Consider the following 15,092-nt stretch of genomic DNA (forward strand, 5'->3'; position numbering starts at 1 on the left):
ATGCCTGAATAAAATTATTTTAAAAAGAAAGGAGGAAAGAGAAAGGGAAAAAGGAATAAAAGAAGGGAGGGAGGGAAGGAGGAAGGAAAAATATGAGTAGCTAGAAAAATGTTTTCTTACTGGTTTCATAACTACTGTAAACCAGTGATCTGGGTTCAGTGAAGCCCCACAGAACTGGATAAAAACTGGAAAACTTTGTTTCTGGGTAAATGCTTTGCATATGCCCTTGTGAACTTCTTGCGAATTTATCTCCCCCGCCTTTCCCCTTCCCCCTTCCCCACTGCATATCACACCCACAGTACAGCCTTGGGACAAGAGAATTCTACACTGAATTATCCATGAAGAGCAAGTATAAACACCTTTTTGTGCGTATGTTTGCTTTTGGTAAAGGCATGCTTGCTGCAATCCACAGAGTCCTAGGATCTCTGACTGACTGAAAGAGTTTTGTGTTAAGGATGCCATTTATACAGTTGCTGATGCTTAGGACTGTGTTGTTTACTAACACATCCCAGATGCTGATTTAGTACATCTGGAAGGACTAAAGAGTTCGACTGGATTTAGGGCCTGGTGAGGCTCACCTGCTTATGACCCTCCGTGACCCATTCCCACATCATCCCTTCAAGCTGGAGGTGCCCCTCAGGGGGGCTGTTTCCCTGCCATCTATCCTTTGTTGTCCTCTTCCTATGTCTCAGCAAAGGGAGGGAGATGAAAGTGTGTATATGTGTGGGGTTTGGTGAGAATAAGAGCATAGTTGTTGTTTTAATAGACTTTTTTAAAATAAATTTATTTATTTTATTTATTTTTGGCTGCGTTGGGTCTTCGTTGCTGCACACGGGCTTTCTCTAGTTGCGGTGAGCGGGGGCTACTCTTCGTTGTGGTGTGCAGGCTTCTCATTGCGGTGGCTTCTCTTGTTGCGGAGCACAGGCTCTAGGCGCGCAGGCTCAGTAGTTGTGGCTCGTGGGCTCTAGAGCGCAGGCTCAGTAGTTGTGGCACGCGGGCTTAGTTGCTCCGTGGCATGTGGGATCTTCCCGGACCAGGGCTCGAACCCGTGTCCCCTGCACTGGCAGACGGATTCTTAACCACTGCGCCACCAGGGAAGTCCCTGATAGACTCCTTTTAAAATTAATTAATTAATTAATTAATTTTTGGCTGCGTTGGGTCTTCGTTGCTGCGTGCGGGCTTTCTCTAGCTGCAGCGATCAGGGGCTACTCTCTGTTGCGGTGTGCGGGCTTCTCATTGTGGTGGCTTCTCTTGTTGAGAAGCACGGGCTCTAAGCACGCAGGCTTCAGTAGTTGTGGCTTGTGGGCTCAGTAGTTGTGGTTTGTGGGCTCTAGAGTGCAGGCTCAGTAGTTGTGGCACACGGGCTTAGTTGCTCTGCTGCATGTGGGATCTTCCCGGACCAGGGCTCGAACCCATGTCTCCTGCATTGGCAGGCGGATTCTTAACCACTGCACCACCAGGGAAGTCCTTAATAGACTTTTTTTTTAGAGCAGTTTTAGCTTCACAGCAAAATTGAGAGGAAGGTACAGAGGTTTCCCATATTCCTCCTGCCTCCACACGTACATAGCCTCCCCCATTAGCAAAATCCTCTCCCCCAGAGTGATACGTTGGTTACGATTGATGAACCTCATGGATGCATCATAGTCACCCACAGTCAGTAGTTTACATTAGGGTTCACTCCTGGTGCCGTACGTTCTGTGGGTTTGGGTAAAGGTGTAACAACATGTATCATACAGAATAGTTTCACTGCCCTAGAAATCCTCTATGCTCTGCCTGTTCATCGCTCCTACCCCCAACCTCTGGCAACCACTGATACCTTTACTGTCTCCATAGTGTTTTGCTTTTTCTGGAATGTCATATAGTTGGAATCATACAGTATGTAGCCTTTTCAGATGGGCTTCTTTCACTTAGTAATATGCTTTGAAGGTTCCTCCATGTCTTTTCAGGGCTTAATACCTCATTTCTTCTTAGTACTGAATAATATTCCATTGTCTAGATGTACCACAGTTTATTTTCAGTACCTTCTACTGAAGGACATCTTGGTTGCTTCTAAGTTCTGGTAATTATGAATGAAGCTGCACTAAACATCCATGTGCAGGTTTTTGTGTGGACATCAGTTTTCACCTCCTTTGCGTGATTACCAGGAGTGCATTGCTGGGTCACATGGTAAGAGTATGTTTAGTTTTGTAAGAACCCACCAAACTGTCTTCCAAAGTGGGTATGCCATTTTGCATTCCCACCAGCAATGAATGCGTTCCCGTTGTTCCATATTCTCGTCAGCATTTGCTGCTGTCAGTGTTCTGGATTTTGGCCATTCTAATAGGTGTGTAGAGATATCTCACTGTTGTTTTAATTTGCATTTCAGTCTTTTAAAAGATATGTCTTTTGCAAATATTTTCTCTCAGTCTCTGGCTTGTTTTTTCATTCCCTTCACAGTGTTTTGGGTGTGGCTGAACTGCACTGACTCCACTTTGTCAGCTCCACCTTAAGCCCACAGTTGTATTGCCCTCCTCTCTGCAGGACTGAGCTTTAGTCTACTCACAAGGAATGCACCCAAGCCAGCTAGGTTCCCTATCAACTTTTACCCTTTCCTTCATCTGATATGAAAACTGGAAGAATGCCTTTTGCTGAACCAGATGGTAATGAGACCCCTGGTTCCTGTCAGTGAGGATGTGGTTTTCCCTATTAGTCAGATTCTATTTTTAGCTTCGGCTCCTTTAAATTCCCCTGTACCCCTTTAGGCAGTGTGGCATACAGCTGCTAATGCCTCTGGATCATCAAACACCTGATCCTGTCTGTGTCAGTTACCCCCAATAAACTTCATAGTTACACTTTATGGGATTGCCTGCTTTGTTTTTTGGTCTCAAAGTCCCTTCTCAGTTTGGAGGGTATTATTCAATATCTCCACCTTCCAACACTTTCACAGAGCAGAATTTTTAAAAGTTCAGTGAAGTCTAGCTTATCAATTCTTCCTTTCATGGGTCATGCCTTTGGTGTTATATCTCAAGACATCACTATACCCAAGGTCATTTAGATTTTCTACTATGTCATTTTCTAGGAGTCTTATAGTTTTGCATTTTACATCTATGTCTTTGATCCATTTTGAGTTAAGTTTTGTGAGGGATGTAAGATCTGTGTCTAGATTCATTGTTTTGCATGTGGATGCCCAGTTGTTCCAGTGCCATATGTTGAAAAGATTCTCTTTGCTCCGTTGCATGGCATTTGCTTCTTTGTCAAAGATCAGTTGACTGTATGTATGTGGGTCTATTTCTGGGCTCTCTATTCTGTTTCATTGATCTATTTGTCTATTCTTTTGTCAATACCACATCATCTTAATTACTGTAGCTTTATAGTAAGTCTTGATGTCTCATAATGTCAGTCCTCCAACTTTGTTCTGCTGTTGACTATGCTGGGTCTTTTGACTTTCTGTGTAAACTTTAGAATCGGTTTGTAAAATCCAAAAGTAACTTGGTGGGATTTTGATTAGGATTGCATTGAATCTATAGATCAGGTTGGGAAGAACTGACATCTTGATAATATTGAGTCTTCCTATCCATGAACGTCAAGCATCTCTCCAGTTATTTAGTTCTTTGACTCTTTTTTTTGGCCATGCTGCACTGCTTGTGGGATCTTAGTTCCCTGACCAGGGATTGAACCCAGGCCCTGGAAGTGAAAACGCTGAGTCCTAACCACTGGACCATCAGGGAATTCCCTTTGAGTTTTTTTAAAATCCTCAGGTTCATTTATGTTAAATAGGAAAGTGATTGACTTTCACATATTATTACCCTTGTATCCTGAAACCTTGCTGTAACTGCCTGTTAGTTCTAGGAGTTCTTTTGTCGATTCTTTTGGATTTTCTACATAGACAGTCATGTCATCTATGAATAATGACTGTTTATTTCTTTATTCACAATCTGTATACCTTTTGTTTCCTTTTCTTGTCTTATTGAATCAGCAAGAACTTCCAGTATGATGTTGAAAAGGAGGGGGACAGTCTTGCCTTGTACCTGATCTTAGTGTGAAGCTTTAAATTTCTTGCCATTACATGTGATGTTAACTGTGGGTTTCTTGTAGATCTTCTTTATCAGATTGATGATGTTCCCCCCATTCTTAGTTTACTGAGAGTCTTTATCATGAATGGGTGCTGGATTTTTGTCGAATGCTTTTTCTAGATCTTTTGGTATGATCATGTAATTTCTGTTGTTTACCCTGTTAATGTGATTGGTTACATTAATTGATTTTCAAACATTGAGCCAGTCTTGCATACCTGGGATAAATCTGCTGGATTGAGGTGTATAATTTTTTTTATACTTTGTTGAATTTGATTTGCTAATATTTTGTTGAAGAATTTTGCATCTATGTTCATGAGACATATAGGCCTGTAGTTTTCTTGTAGTGTTTTTGTCTGGTTTTGATATTAGGGTAATGCTGGCTTCATATAATGAGTTAGGAAGAATTCTTTTGCTTCTATTCTCTGAAAAATATTGTAGAGAATTGGTATAATTTCATCCTTAAATGCTTGATTAGAATTCACCAGCAAACCCATATGGACCTGGTGCTTTCTGTTTTGGAAGATTTTTTTTTTTTTTTACAATTCAGTGATTGGAAGATTATTAATTATTGATTCAATTTCCTTAATAGATAGAGTCCTATTCAGATTGTCTATTTCTTCTTGTGTGAGTTTTGGCAAGTTGTGTCTTTCAAGGAATTGGTCTATTTCATCTAGGTTTGTGGGCATAGAGTTGTTTATAGTATTCCTTTAGTATCCTTTTTAAAAAAAAATATATATATATATATTAATTTATTTGGTTGCACTGGGTCTTAGTTGCGGCACGCGGGCTCCTTAGTTGTGGCATGCGAACTCTTAGTTGTGGCATGCATGTGGGATCTAGTTCCCTGACCATGGATTGAACCTAGGCCCCGTGCATTGGGAGCGTGGAGTCTTTTCCACTGTGCCACCAGGGAAGTCCCTATTATCCTTTTAATGTCTATAGTATCTTTAGTGATGTACCTTCTTTCATTTCTGATATTTGTAATTTGTCTCTTCTCTCTCTCTTTCCCTCTCTCCCTCTCTCCCTTTCTCCCTCCCTCTCTTTTTTTCCTCTCGCCCTCTCTTTTTTAAGTAACCTAACTAAAGCTTATTGATTTTACTGATCTTTTCAAAGAATCATTTTTTGGCTTTGTTGATTTTCTCTATTGACTTCCTGTTTTCAAAAATTATGTCGATTTTTGCTCTCATTCTCATTATTTTTTTCTCCTTCTTAATTGGGGTTTGATTTGCTTTTGTTTTTTTAGTTTCCTAAGGTAGAAGCTTAGATGACTGATTTTAGATCTTTCTTTTTTTTAAATATATGAATTTAATGCTGTAACTTTCCCTCTAAGGACTGCTTTTGCTGCACCCCACAAATTTTGATAAGTTGTCTTTTCATTTTCATTGAGATAAAAAATATTTTAAATTTCTCTTGAGGTTTACTCTTGGACCCATGTCTTATTTAGAAGTGTGTTGCTTAACCCCCGTGTATTTTAGGATTTTCCAGGTATCTTTCTGTGTTGATTTCTAGTTTAATTCCATTGTGGTCAAGAGCACACATTGTATGATTTCTGTTCTTTTAAATTTGTTAGGTGTGTTTTATGGCCCAGAATGTAGTCTACCTTAGTGAATGTTCCATGTGAGCTTGAGAAGAATGTGTATTCTGCTGTTGCTGGATGTAGTCTACAGATGTTGATTATATCCAGTTGATTGATCATGTTGTTGAGTTCGACTATGTCCTTACTAATTTTCTGCCAGCTGGATTTGTCCATTTATGACAGAGAAGTGTTGAAGTCTTCAACTTTAATGGTGGATTCATCTGTTGTTCGTTGCAGTTCTGTCAATTTTTGCCCCATGTATTGTGATGCTCTTTTGTTAAGCACATACATGTTAAGCATTGTTATGTCTTCTGGAGAGTTTATCCGTTTATCTTTATGTAATGCCTTTCTTTATCCTTGGTAACTTTCCTTGCTTTGAAGTCTGCTCTGCTTTCTTTTGATTAGTGTTAATATGGTATGTCTTTCTCCATTCATTTACTTTTAACCTCTATGTGTCTTTATATTTAAAGTGGGGTTCTTGTAGACAACATCTTACTGGGTCTTGTTTTTTGATCCACTCTGACAACCTCTGTCTTTTAACTGGTGCTTTTAAACCATTGACATTCAAAGTGATAACTGATATACTTGGATTATCTATCATATTTGTTAAAGCCTTCTATTTGTTGCCCATGTTCTTTGTTCCAATTTTTGTCTTCCATTTTTTCCCCTGCCATTTGTGGCTTTAATTGAGCATTTTATATGATTGTGTTTTTTCTCTTTCAGCGTGTATCAGTTATACTTTTTTTTTCTTCCCTATTTTAGCGGTTGCCCAAGAGTTTGCAATATACATTTACATCTAATTCAAGTCCACTTTCAAACAGCAATATACTGCTCCACAGGTAGTGCAAGTACCTTATGATAACAAAATAATCGTAATTCCTCCCTCCTGTCCCTTGTATCATTTCTGTCACTCATTTCATGCATACATAAGCATACATAAACTCATATATATGCATAAGCATCCATAATCAAATACATTGTTGTTATTATTATTTTGAACAAACTGTTATCTGTTAGATCAATTATGAATAAGAAAAATAAAAGTATTTTTCACTTGTTCCTTCTTCAGTGTTCTTCCTTTCTTTATGTAGTTCAAAATTTCTGATCTATGTCATTTTTCTTCTCTCTGAAGAACTGTTACATTTCTTGCAAGGTAGGTATGCTGACAACACATTCCTTCAATTTTTGTTTGCCCAAGAAAGTCCTTATTTCTGCTTCACTTGTGAAGAGTAATTTCCCAGTGTACAGAATTCTAGCTTGGTGGGGTTTTTCTCTCAACACTTTAAATATTTCAGTCCACTCTCTTCTTGCCTTCATGATTTCTGAGAAGTCAGATGTAATTTTTATCTTTGCTCTTCTATAAGTAAGGTGTTTTTTCCTCTGGCTTCTGTCAGGATATTTTCTTTATCTTTTATTTTCTGCAGCTTGAAAATGATATGTTTAGGTGTAGTGGGTTTTTTCGTCATTTTTTTTCTGCTTGGTGTTCTCTGAGCTCTCTAGATCTGTGGTTTGGTGTCTGGGGAAATTCTCAGTCATTATTGCTTTAAATATTTCTTCTGTTCCTTTCTGTCTTTCTTCTCCTTCTGGTATTCCTATTATGTATATCTTACACCTTTTGTAGTTGTCCCATAGTTATTCGATATCCTGTTCTGGGTTTTTCAGTATGAGACAGGAAGGGGGCAGGGCACAACATTTACAAGAATGACGTAGCCAGAGGACACGACATAAACTGATTAGAATCAACTAGGTCCAAGATGGCGGACAAGTTGACTTCCACTAGACCTTGAGCCTCAGTATATGCTCTTTGTAACACATCAGCAAGCTAAACGACACACACACAGGCGCCATGACAGTTACAAGGCCGACCATAAAGGTCAAAAAGTGGGTGGTGGCCCAATTCCTGGAAATCCCCACGCCTTCCCCAAAATAGCCGGAATACTACTCCCACTCATTAGCCTATGAAATAACCCACCCCTATAAAAACTGACAACCCCATACCCTGGTGCCTCTCTCACCTTCTGAGATGGCCCACACTCTGTCTATGGAGTGTGTTTCTCCCTGAATAAACTTTCTTTCACTTTGCTGTGGCTGGCTCTTAAATTCTTTCCTGCACGAAGCCAAGAACCCACACTTGGCAGCCATCCCAGGGACTCAGACATGACCTGGGATGTGACCATCCTTTCGCGCCCCACTCTCTTTCCTGCGTCAAGTATTTTTTTCTCTTTGTTTTTAAGTTTTGGAGGTTTCTTTTGAGACATTCTCAAGCTTAGAGGTTCTTTCTTCAGTCTTAGTTTGGGCTGCTATAACAAAATACCACAGACTGGGTAGCTTATAAATAACAGAAATTCTATTTCTCACAGTTCTGGAGTCTGGAAAATCCAAGATCAAGGTGTTGGCCCTCTTCCCGGTTCATAGCCTGCAGCTTCTCACTGTGTCCTCACATGGTGGAAGGGAGTGTTGTGGGATCTCTTTTATAAGAGCACTAATTTACTAATTCACCCTCATGACCTAATTGCCTCCCAAAGACCCCACCTTCTAACACCATTGCATTGGATATAAGGATTCTAACATGAGTTTGGGGAGGACACAAACATTCAGATCATAGCACATGTCAAGTGAACTAATGAGTCCATCAAAGGCATTCTTCATTTCTGTCACAGTGTTTTTGGTCTCTAGCAGTTCTTTTTGGCTCTTTCTTAGAATTTCCATCTCTTTGCTTACATTGCCCGTTTGTTCTTTCATGCGGTTTACTTTATCCTTTATCCTATAGCATCCTATAGCCTTTAGCATGTTCATCGTAGCTGTTTTAAATTCCCAGTCTGATCATTCCAACAGCCCTGCCTAATGCTTCTCTATCTCTTCCAACTGTGGTTTTTGCCTTTTAATATACTAGTAATGTTTTCTCGATAGCGTGAGACAATGAACTGGGTAACTGCTGTTAAGTAGGTATTTAGTAATGTGGTGGTAAGATGTGTGGAAGGAGGGGAGCCTGTTACATCCCTTTGATTAGGTCTCAGTCTTTTTAGGGAGCCTGTGAGCTTCACACGTGCTTCTTGGTGCCCACACCCTGGGGTGGGTTGCCCTGTCTAAGTAGAGTAGGGTGGCTAGAATGGAGTTGGGTATTTCCCTCTTCCCTTAAGGAAGGCCAGAAGGAGCTGGAGTTGGGGTTTTCCCTTCCCCCAGGTCAGTTAGGCTCTGATAAAACCCCAGCACATTAGGCTGTAGTTAGAGAGTTAACTCTTGAGAACAGACCTTGTTAAGAAAAACAGAATGCTCTGGCTTATTTCCAAATGGTTCCTTTTCTGCTCTCCCTGCTTAAAGCATGAGGGTTTTTCCCTCCAGCATTCACTGTGAGAACCTCATTACAACTCCAGATGGTAAAACTCACAAAAGCATGGGCCCTCTGATGACTGGGTCCCCTTGGAGTTTTTAGCTCTGAGCATGGTCCTCATGGAGCCTCCAGCCGTTCCTTGATCACAGCTCAGGTTCCCCTCCCCCAGCACTAATTCTCATGTAAGTTGAGATTCTCGGTATTTGCCTGTCAGTCTCCCCAATTTGGGGGGCACTGGTTTGCTCTATGACCTCACTTCTCTTATGGATTTAAGAAGAGTTATTGATTTTTCAGTTATTCAGCTTTTCACTTTTTGTTAGGATGGAGTGGAAACTTCCAAAAACTTCTTACATGCCGAATTGGAAACTGGAAGTCCTCAGTAGCATACATTTTAAAAGTTTATCAGATAAAAGGCTCGGACTCTCAAAATGAGTGCAAGTCCTGCAGGCCAGCACATCACGTAGCCCGGCATTTCCCAAACGCATTTGACCACGAAGCCCCTTTCCTCGTGTACCATTTATCAACATGCCATGGAACCAGTTTTCTGAAGAACCTACTCGGAGGAACACTGAGCTGGAGCACAGTGCATGCTGGAGAAGTATCAAGTTGTTCCTTGAAGTTGTGGCTCAGAGCCCAGAGGCCCAGGGAGGCCCTCCTTTGGTCATTCCATTAAACCAGGAAACACAGTCCCCTTTACAATGAAAGCCCTGGTTAAAGGCAGAGCGGTGCTGTGTGCTCCTGGAACCCTGCTGGGCTCGAATCCTGGCTCTGCTGAGAGCTCCTGGGCAACTTAACCTCGCTGCGCCTTAGTTTTGCCATCTGTAGAATGGAAATGATAATGACTAATGTTAGTTGGCTTATAGGGCTGCTGTGAGGATCACATGAGTGAAAACATGGTCAAAACTTAGAAAGTGCTTGGCACCCAGTGTGTGCAGCTGGGTCTTTCCAAGCTTCTTCCATCAGTGTACCCTGCAGACTCTCACATTCACCTGTTTCAACCAAGGGGGACACTATATAGCCTCTTTAAAATGCCTAGGAAACATGGGGTAAAACCCATACCTTGATTTTGGTGTGAGTTAACCATTATTTGATACTACCTTTACACTGCAGCTGTTTTCTAGATTTTGATCTGTATAAGTAGGAAGACGGAGGAGGACCAGTGTTAGCCCTCTCTTTGGTACAGGGAACTAGTCTCCAATATTTCCAAACTTGTAGACACCCCTCCTTTTTTTCAATATTAAAAAATGGGACAGGCCACAGCCTCTCCACATGTAGTCATTGCGCTTTAACCATTGACTGAGACAAAAGTAATAATCAAAAGCTATTATCAATGTTAGGATGCTTTTTTAAAAAGTAAATGTTTTAAATAGATAATTATATGTACACGCAGTGATCCTTGAAATGAATTTATGTTTTATTTCCTGCTGCTGCTGCCATGTAAGGAAATAGACCAAGAAAACCTTTTATTTTTATTATTTTATTTTATTTTCTTGGCCGTGCCATGTGGTATGTGGGATCCTAGTTCCCCGACCAGGGATCGAACCCGGGCCCCCTGCCTTGGAAGCGCGGAGTTTTAACCACTGGACTGCCAGGGAAGTCCCCAAGAAAACCTTTTAACTGGGTAAATCAATTATTCACCTTTATTAAAATATTAGAAGCTATAGATGCAGTGAAAGATACATGCGATGGCACCTCTTTATGTATACCCGTGTAAAATCAGAGTATCTGTATATTCTCTGACCCTCTCAGTAACCCTGAGACCCCTCCCCAGGTTCTGCAGGTCACAGGGTTCACTCTCCTGTAGTCAAAGAATAATCAGTGGAGAAAGGGTCCTCATACTAAAGACCATCCTTTTAGTAAGAAACACTTATCCCTCACTTCTCAAAATCTTACGAAGGGGGGATGTCCCTTCTTGTGCCAGCTCAGGGGTGTTTAAGGGAACACTTTGCATCCATTGATCCATCCCTCATTTGGACAGGGGGAATTTCTCAGTTAGGTTAAGGACAGTCCAGCAGCCATTGGACCTCACCTGAATGCAAAGAGTTTGGGGTAAATTGGCCTCAAAAGTGGCCTAAGAGGAGGGGCGAGGGAGGGAAGGATTGGGAGCTTGGCATTAGCAGATGCAAACTGTATATATAGGGTGGATAAATGACAAGATCCTACTGTATAGCAAAGGGAACTATATTCAATATCCTGTGATAAACCAGAAAAGAATATGAAAAAGAATATTAATATATGTCAAAAAAAAAATGGAATCAGACTATAAAAAAAGGGAAAGTGGCTTAAAGCCACATTGTACCCTCACTAGTGCTACCTGCCTCGGGCTTCCTGGATGGAGAGAAGAACCAGGGCTCCTCTCTGGTTAACCTGTGGTTTATCTATCTGGAACCACCCACATTCTTCCCTTTCTGGAGGCAGCCTGAGACCCATCCTTTCCTTCCCTTGCACTCTCTTGCCCTCTCTGGCACTCTCCAAACATTCAGCGATTGTGTTTGTGACTGGGATCTTCCAAGTAGTGGGCTAAGGGCACTCAGAGTCAGTTTTGCACGTCCACTCTTGCCACACAGGGGGGTTGCATTCTAACTGTTGGGGGGCAGCCTGGGTGGCCACAGGTTCCAGCTGAGCTAATTTGGTCTTCCGGGGAGCTGTCAGTCCTCCATTCCTAGAGTGAGTCCTCTGGTCCCCGTAGTCTAACCAGAGTTAGAACCCAGGGCAGATTAGGTTAAAGGTCATCCATCCTCAGCCCTCAGGATGACTTGGAAGAATCATAAGGAAAGGCAGTGCAAAATCCCCACCTTCCCACCTTAAAGACAACTGGTGATTTTATGTACAGACTATTCCAAGTTTCACAAGGCACACGACAGAAAACTAAGAAGGCAGCTGCTCTGCTCTCTCCTGAGAAAGCTCAGCTGCAGGCCTCCAGAGCCTCCAGCCCCGCTGGGTGGGACGGAGGACCCCAAACGAGCAGGAAGAGCCACTAGGAGTAAAATCCCAGGCGCACTAGGCGAGGCCCCCGAGAGGTTACGCAGAGTTCTGCGCTTTCACTGGCTCTGCGATACCCCTCCATCCCCCCTCCCCTCTTCAGCTCTGCGTAGCTCACCAGAAAAGTCACCTGGGGACAGGAAACATAAATCATGTGTAAATACAGACCCGTGTTTAAATATCACTTATGCTTAAAGGGACCAGGCCAGAATTCTCTTCCACTAATTAGTAAGATTAAATTCTTCCCCTTCAAATGTCCAATGTACTTAATAAGAAAAGATCACTATTAATATAGCAAAGGGATTTTAGTTAAAATATCTCAGCCCAATTCTTTAAAATATTTCCCAGGACCCACTAAAAATTGTTATGGCGCAGTGAATGAGGGAGCATGGCTTTCTCTTACAACCAAATGTCAAGGTAATGGCCTAATGATACCCACTGGGGATATAAATAGTGTGATCTGGGCCACCCTGATCACCCCTGGCTGTTGTTTCCCCTTAAGGGCCATCTTTGGACAACCTTGAATTGGGAAGAATGGCTGTCAGGTGTCCCACTCCAGGGGCCAGTCTGGAAGGGGCAGACTGAAGGCAGTTATTAAAATGAGATACATGCAGGAGATTGAATCACTTGCTTTTTAAAGTAAACCAAAGGAATAGAGCTTTGGCTATGAAGTTTTTGCCTGGTTATTCTTGTTGCTTCCCTCTGCCAACCCCGTGTGCCAACTTCTTGGTGCTCTTTGGATGACAGTCCTTTTTATCCCTGCATATCACACCGAATTACTCAGCAAGGAACAGACAGAAAACAGAAGATTACATGAGAGTCTGCACACTGACGAGGGGGCTGCCAAATCCCTTTCCCCTACTTGGCAGCCAGAACCTGGTGGCACGCCCCAACCCGCTGGGAAACTGGAGAAACTGAACAGCTGAAAAGAAAAACGTCCAGGAGCTAACAGCTGGGTAGTCGGCAGCTAATCATTCATTCATTCACTCATTCATTCATTCAAACACCTAACAGATACTTATGAAGTACCTACTATGTGCAAGCAGTCTTCTTGAGGCTGCAGATACAGCAGTAAATAAACAGACACAAATTCCTGGTCTCAAGGGGTTAGTAGTGAAGACAGATAGTAAATAAAGTAAATAAGCAAATTATACAACATATTAGCTGATAAATGCTATAGAGAAAAAACAAGGAAGAGGCATAGAGAATGCCAAGTGAAATTTTAAATAGGGTGATGTGGGAGGACTTGCTGAGAAGGTGACATTTGAACAAAGGTTCTGTGGTGAAGCCCACCAGTTGACAAGCCCAATTCATGCACACACAAATCTTCCAACCAGGTTTTGGTGCCTCATTCTTAAATATTTACGCACAGCCAGATTGCAAATGTTCAATGCAGAACATTGGAAGATCTTCAAATTTAAGCAGAAACAGAACATAGGAACTCAGAGAGAATGCTGGAATCAGAAGACAGCTTTTTAAAAAGCCCCAACTATAATTAATATCCTTTGAGAGAGAAAAGAAAAGATTGCATCCATAAAACAAGAACAAAAAAATATTAAAAAGGAAACAACTGAGAACAGGGAAAAATTCTTGGAAATAAGAAAAAAATCACAGTTGGAAAAAAACCTCAGTAAAAATGTTTTTAAAAATCTCAATAACCTCAGCAAGGTAAGGTACTGCATTTATGAAGCAAAAACAATTCTAGAAAAAAAAGAAACACTCAAATAATATTGAAGAGCTGTTGAAAGTTAAAAACATTATCAGAAATTAAAAACTTGATAGAAAAACAAGGAGGGGAAAATGAGTAAATCCCTCAGAATAAAACAAAGAAAACAGGAGAGAAAATATAGCAAAAACTAGAGGACAAGTCCAGGAAAGCCAGTATCGGATTGCTAGGAGCTCCAGAAAAAGGACGCAAAGAAAATGGAGGGGAGGAAAGTATCCATAAAATAATCCAATAAAATTTCCAATGGGCCTTTCAAACCTCCAAGTAGCCCCTAAAATAGACCCTCCCCAAGGCACATCACTGTGATATTTCAAAGGGAAGATTTTCTAAGTTTCCAGAATATAAAACAAACAAGAAAACCAAACAGGTCATCAAGAATCAGAACGGCTTCAGAGTTCTTAACAGCAGCACTGAAAGCCAAAGACCATAAGCAGTGTCTTCAGACTTCCAGAGGAAGATGACTTCCAACTAGAAGCTCTATCCAGGTGAACTATCAATCAAATATCAATCAAATAAAAATATTTTCAGACAAGCAAGGTTTCAAAAGGTTTACTTCCCATTCTCTTTTCCTTAAAACTTATGGAGGATATATGGTCCTCCAAAATGAACAAGACTAAAAAAGAGAAAGATACAATGTGCTAATTTTCCTTTGACAGCCATTCTCCCCTTCTTTCTTTCTTTTTTTAAAACATTTATTTATTTATTCAAAACAAACAACTGTTTTTTTTTGTTGTTGTTGTTTTTCCTGCCCTAGACTGCACCTTTGCTCTGGGAAGGTTTTTTCGGTTTTTTTTTTTAATTAATTAATTTAGTTATTTATGGCTGTGTTGGGTCTTAGTTTCTGTGCGAGGGCTTTCTCTAGTTGCGGCAAGCAGAGGCCACTCTTCATCGCGGTGTGCGGGCCTCTCACTATCGTGGCCTCTCTTGTTGCGGAGCACAGGCTCCAGACGCACAGGCTCAGTAGTTGTGGCTCACGGGCCTAGTTGCTCCACGGCACATGGGATCTTCCCAGACCGTGTCCCCTGCATTGGCAGGCGGATTCTTAAGCACTGCGCCACCAGGGAAGCCCCAAACAACTTTTTATTGAAGTTTAGTTGATTTATAATGTTGTGTTAGTTTCAGGTATACAGCAAAATCATTCATTTATATACATATATATATGTTCTTTTTCAGATTCTTTTGCATTATAGGTTATTATAAGATACTGAGTATAGTTCCCTCTGCTATACAGTAGGTCCTTGTTTATGTATTTTATGTATAGTAGGGTGTATCTGTTACTCCCAAACTCCTAATTTTCTTTCAATGTACACCTCTCTGAGTTTTAGCTGGGCAAGGGGCTTCCCAGCAGGGACACCACGGCCTAGTGTCACCCACAGCTAACTTCTGGGCAATGGGATATGAGCAGAAGTGGTGCACACAACCCCT

At 41.3% G+C, this 15,092-nt stretch overlaps 1 protein-coding gene and 1 long non-coding RNA gene across 2 annotated transcripts in view; one reads left to right on the top strand and one right to left on the bottom strand.

Moving 5' to 3' along the window:
* LOC309622616 overlaps nucleotides 1–13,427 on the bottom strand; it is a 33,161-nt gene extending 19,734 nt beyond the window's left edge. Inside the window, exon 1 of the long non-coding RNA XR_014241032.1 lies at nucleotides 7,987–13,427. This is a non-coding gene — a long non-coding RNA (uncharacterized lncRNA). The remainder of the gene's footprint in view (nucleotides 1–7,986) is intronic.
* Nucleotides 1–15,092, top strand: part of RHOBTB3 (Rho related BTB domain containing 3) — an 83,266-nt gene that overhangs the window by 62,901 nt on the left and 5,273 nt on the right. The gene's annotated exons all lie outside the window — the stretch shown is intronic.

The sequence above is a fragment of the Balaenoptera borealis genome (genome assembly GCF_965194805.1).
Source record: "Balaenoptera borealis genome assembly, chromosome: 2".
Taxonomy (NCBI): domain Eukaryota; kingdom Metazoa; phylum Chordata; class Mammalia; order Artiodactyla; family Balaenopteridae; genus Balaenoptera; species Balaenoptera borealis.